Source organism: Siphateles boraxobius, unplaced genomic scaffold (genome assembly GCF_051911475.1).
Source record: "Siphateles boraxobius isolate OS27281-9 unplaced genomic scaffold, OSU_SipBor_1 151, whole genome shotgun sequence".
Taxonomy (NCBI): Eukaryota; Metazoa; Chordata; class Actinopteri; order Cypriniformes; family Leuciscidae; genus Siphateles; species Siphateles boraxobius.
The window spans coordinates 1,293,993-1,299,992 of NW_027508757.1; positions in this window are offsets into that span (position 1 = coordinate 1,293,993).

The window sequence follows — 6,000 nt, forward strand, 5'->3', positions numbered from 1 at the left end:
AGACTTAGATGTGTAGAACAGTTACTGGTTAAAAAACAAAACTGGAACAAAGTCTAAAAGAGAAATGCATTGAAACAGGGCCAGTAAACCTAAGAGAGAGAGAGAGAGAGAGAGTGTGTGTGTGTGTGTGTGTGTGTGTGTGTGTGTGTGTGTGTGTGTGTGTGTGTGTGTGTGTGTCTGTGTGTGTGTGTAGACTGAGTTATTTTCTCTTATCTGACTGTCGCAGTTAGAGATGATAAATGTCCTGCACTGGCTGCCAGACCTCCTCTTAACCCACAGCCCGGTTCACTCACACACACACACACACACACACACACACACACACACACACACACACACACACACACACACACACACACACACACACACACACACACACCATAAATCAGCTTTCTGGTCGAACGGTCTGACAGATGAATGTGACGTTTGAGACGGGCTCATCTTCCTGTGGAGAAAGGAAAAGACACCCACACCAACCTCCTCTGAAGAGTCGCGGACAAAGTCAAACACACAAGATCATTCTCTCTAGCTCACTCACACCAAACACACACTAACTAAAAGCAAAGAGCTAGTTTTTCAACCAAGTAGCAATGTTGCACATAGTATAATATTACACACACAGTATAATAATAATCGAGTGAACTTTAACATTTAAATACTAAGCAGTCCTACACAATCTACTTATTTTAATGTAGTGAACTACTTTTTCAAATGGTAGCTACACTGTCCTTTAAATTATACAGACATAACATGCTTGCATATACACAATGCCATAGACTTTTTCTGGATGCTTCCTACGGCATTGATAGGGTGTTTTGAGAAGTTGACACTTACTGTCTTGCATGAAAATAGTAAATCTGTGGGGTTTTTATAGTCCATCGGGGAAAATGGTACATCTGATATATGATTTGAGAAATCATTCATCAACTTTAAAAGTCTACTGAAAGTTATTGGTTTGAACAAACCTCTAAATCACACACACACACACACACACACACACACACACACACACACACACACACACACACACACACACACACACACACACACACACACACACACACACACACACACACACACACACACACACTCCATCTCACCACCTGCTGCTCTACAACAGAGAGAGAGATTGTAAGAGGTGTTTCTATGAAGTATTTGATGTATGATCTCTTACTTTGGATAAATCTCTGCGGTATCGTCCTAGCTCAAGGATCAAAGCTGGTTTTAAAGTTTTATCATTGTCTGTGATGTGAATACAAAATATTACACCCCAGTATCTCCTGCTGACAGAGTTTATAAGCTTGGATTCATCCAAGAACGAAAGTTCTGTCATCATTTACTCATTCCGAAACATATGACTTTTCTCTTCAATAAAACACACAAGAAATTTTGCATTTATTAAATTTAGCCTGTCAAAAAAGCACCATAAATGCATAATAAAAGAGGTAAATACAACTCTTGCTCTATATTTTAAGACTTCTAGAGTCATAACAGAAAGTCAGGTGCAACACAAGGGTTCATAAACGATTATTTTTTGTAGGAAAATATTGCTTTTTCTTCAAATATTGAACTCTCTTTATTTTAATTGAAGGTTATTTGTGATGTTAAGGAAAAACTAAATTTTCCCCCTCAGAGAATTTAAATATTAATCTTATACTTGCTGTACTCATATAAAAAGTACTTTATAATTACACTATAATTAATTATGCCAGCAGAGAGACTGTCATAAGTCACATCTCCACTTCAATTAGGAGAATAAATGACACCATTAGGCCTGTCAGGGTGACCTTGTGCACAATAACACACACACACACGCATACACACACACACACACACAAGACGGTGATGAAGCACGTTACACAGCAGAACAGAGGGAGCAGAAAGGATGAATACTGTCCTATAGGCCAGAATAGTTACAGGAAAAGAAGCTTTTCTGAAGACAATGTGAAACTAGTAATGCCAGGTTAAAGTTCAAAGGGTCAGGCTCAGATATAGGACTAAATGTTTTCGCGATTTCTGTCCCTGCTTCAATAAGATTTTACACCAATTAACCTTAACAGCAGTAACTTCAGCAATAGAGGCCAGTTCTGAACAAGTATCTCATGGTTTCCCTTTCATCTGAGACTTAAAGTCAAAGGCATTGCTCAACGGTGACGGTATTTAGCCTCGTATAGCCAGGCATCTGATTAGATTCATCTGATTTTGCTAACATGATTTAGCATTTTGCTATCATGCTTCTAACATGAGTTAACGCATTTCTAACATGGTTTTATATATTGCATGAATTACCATATTGCTAGCATGTTTTAACATGTTATTAACCTGTTTCTAGTAACATGTTTTAACACATGACTTTTTAGCATCTTGTCCTAGGCTAGTTGTTAAGCTTTGCTAGTGATAGACAGCTTACATACTCTATAAGAACTATTGTAGAAAAGTTTTGACCCCTCAATGAAAGTTTATGGGATTTTCGGATTGTTCTGAAGTACGATACGGGAATTCCCACAGTTGGATCAGTTAGAAAAGATACAGCAACGCGGAGAGTAAAAGCTGTAGGAGTTAAGAGTCAGAAATGTCAGTCTCAGAAGAAGAATAACAAGTTCTTTTTCAAGCCAACATAATAAAATACGAAAAGAGTAAATGAGAAGAAATGCAAGTAAATTGTCAATGAAATAAGAAGGTCAGTGTGGGCCGGCAGGCGTCTGCGGGTCCGTGTCGTCTGAGGTCGAGACTGTGAGGTCATGTTTAACAGGCTGGTGTCTTTCCACTTGCCAAAGAATCAATAGTAAATGGCAGCGTCTTGTTAAATGACAACCTTTAGTCCATCAATCCGTCTCTCTCTCGCTCATCGGCCCCTAGTTTGCCAATACTCGCCGATATTACGTTTAGCAGAAGCGCTGAGACGGTTTCTGAGTAACCTTGGCCCTGTCCATCTGAGCCATCGATACTCTCTTTCATCCGCACGCAATCGTTTGTCCTTATTACCGCAGGATTTTTAAACCGTCATCTTGTGGTTGGTTAATCAATGTTGTTCAAGTGTGCTTGATTATTTGGCAGCACTTGCAGGCTTTGTCTTTGTGTTTCTCCTTACGGAAAAATACTATGATGATACTATGGTTCACCCTGCTGATTTAGTCCTGCTTGTGCACCAGTAAAGCATTGTGGTTCTGGTTAAGATAGTTAAAGGGGATAGTTCACCCAAAAATTAAAATTATCCCATAATTAACTCGCCCTCAAGCCATCCTAGGTGTATGACTTTCTTCTTCAGCCAAACACAATCGGAGTTATATTAAAAAACATATCTTGGCTCTTCCAAGCTTTATAATGGGAGTGAATGTGCCTGAGATTTTGAAGCCCTAAAAAGTGCATCCATCCATCATAAAAGTAATCCATACAGCTAATAAAGGGGTTAATAAAGGCCTTTTGAAGCGAAGCCATGCGGTTTTGTGAGAAAAATATCCATATTTATAACTTTATAAACTATAATCACTGGCTTTTTGTAACGGCCGTAAGTGAGTCTACTGTAGTTTTGGTGGAAGAGTGACCTCTGACCCGACACATGACGTATTGGCGAATGCAGAAGTGCAGAGAATAGAGCAAAACAAAACACCAGTCACGAATTTGAAGTCTTAAACGAGAATCTTTAAAGAGAAATGTGGGAGGAGCTTGTTGTTTGACCGCGAGAGACGTCGACTCTCAGCTTACGCTACTCGTACATCCTACGCTGAGGTCGCGTTAAATAAAAAAAGCTGTTTTATTGATGTCTTTCAGCGGTTGAAACACTGATTGAGCGATTAAATGCAGAGACATGATACGGATTTCGGTAAGTTGGACTGTATCTTTCAGCATATTTTTTTGACATATTATGTTCAGTAATGTAGTAAAGAGGAAGGAATTGATCGCGTTCTCTCACGCTCCGCGAGACTTTGTCTCATATCATAAGTGATGGCGCAGTGGATTAGACACATGCCTTTGGTGTGAGAGACCCAGGTTCGAATCCACTGTGAGACACCAATGTCTCCCTGAGCAAGACACTTAACCCCTAGTTGCTCCAGAGGCGTGCGACCTCTGACATACATAGCAACTGTAAGTCGCTTTGGATAAAAGCGTCAGCTAAATGAATAAATGTAAATGTAAAATGTAAATGTAAGAAGTCTGTTCAACTTTCTCTTCATAAATAAATAAATGCATAAGCTAGTCTATATGCTTGTCCTATACGTTCGTGAAAAAAAATGAAAATGTGCACAAAAACAAAGCCTATATGAAATGGCTTATTATCACTAAAATGTGAAAGTGAAAATTAAAATGACGGGTAATATTAGATTATGCAACGCTATCTCACGACCAATTCGTACGAATGATTAAAAGGTAGCTAATTCGTATGACCTCACTCGTACGATTTGTCTAAACCCACGTGATGGTTAGGTACGGGGTCAGGGATAGGACATTCATTGCATTTGCATTTACGCATTTGGCAGACGCTTTTATCCAAAGCGACTTAAATTGCATTTCAAGGTACACTTTACATTCTTATCAGTTCTTGCTTTCCCTGGGAATCGATCCCTGGGAATCGATCTTGGCGTTGCAAGAATCTTACTAATTCGAATGAGTGAGTACGTATGAATTCGTACGAATTGCCGTGAGATCGGGTTGGATTATGACAAAAAATTTACGACCCCCTGAAGGGGGGAAGAAGACTCGCGTACGGCTGTTACCAGAAGCCAGTGATCATAGTTATACAAGTTATAATCATGTATATTTTTCTTACAAAACCGCATGGCTTCGCTTCAGAAGACCTTTATTAACCAATGGAGTCGTATGGATTACTTTTATGATGGATGGATGCACTTTTTAGGGCTTCAAAATCTCAGGTACCATTCACTCCCATTATAAAGCTTGGAAGAGCAAGGATATTTTTTTAATATAACTCAGATTGTGTTTGGCTAAAACACCTAGGATTGCTTGAGGGTGAGTATTATGGGATAATTATGGGATCGTTTTCATTTTTGGCTGAACAAACCCTTTAAAGTCTGGTTGGGGACTCCAGAATTCAAAAGACAAGATCCACTTTATCAAACTTCAAAGAGTAATAATTTATTTGTCTATTCTGTTGTCTTTTAGTCTTTAATGCAAAGCCAAATGACTGTGCAATAGTGATGTGTCGTTCGTGAACGAGCCGGCTCTAAGAGCCGATTATTTGTAGTGAACGAAAATAGCCAAACGGGGAGAGCCGAATCTTTATTTGGGGCAGGACTTTATTTGGATGGGCACACCATGGGGCAAATCACATGGGAGGACAGACTAGGATCATACCATTATGTGAAAGGAAGGGGGATACACGCTCCAAAGGTTTCGAGTGTAGTGGTACAGGCCAGGTACACCGAGCGAGCCGGATTTAAATGCTAATGTTAAGACTTTTGCCTTTATTTATTTGATTTGTTTGCTGTGGTTCTGTGTTCAATTGTTCAATTATAGTTTTATTAAAATTTTACAACATAGTAACTGTGTTTTTTGTAATTAAAAAAATGCATAAAAAATAAGACTTTTATAAAAACACTGAATACAAAATTGCTTACTAACACACAAATCATTCACAATTGCTAAATCGGGCTAGAATAGAAAGCTCAGAGTGAAACTAAATGAAGAGCCATTCGGGAGTCATAAGAGCCGACAGAGTTCCCATCACTATTGTGCAATAAGATTTAGGATTTTTACACCATAGCAACTGCATAGCAACACACTAAAGACGCATAACACCCTGCATTTAACACGCTAAAGCTCGTAATCTACTGCGCACGCGCACACACACACACACACACACACACATAGAGCTACATGTACTCTCGGCTGATTCCTCTGTAATGAGGCATTTGTTCTTCACCTGTGTGTGCAGGAGGGATTGCACAGGTGTGCTTACACAGCCCTAATTAATATGATTAAGCTCATTTAGCAGCAGAACTAGTTAATTAAGATGATTAAGCTAATTTGGGAACATGCTGT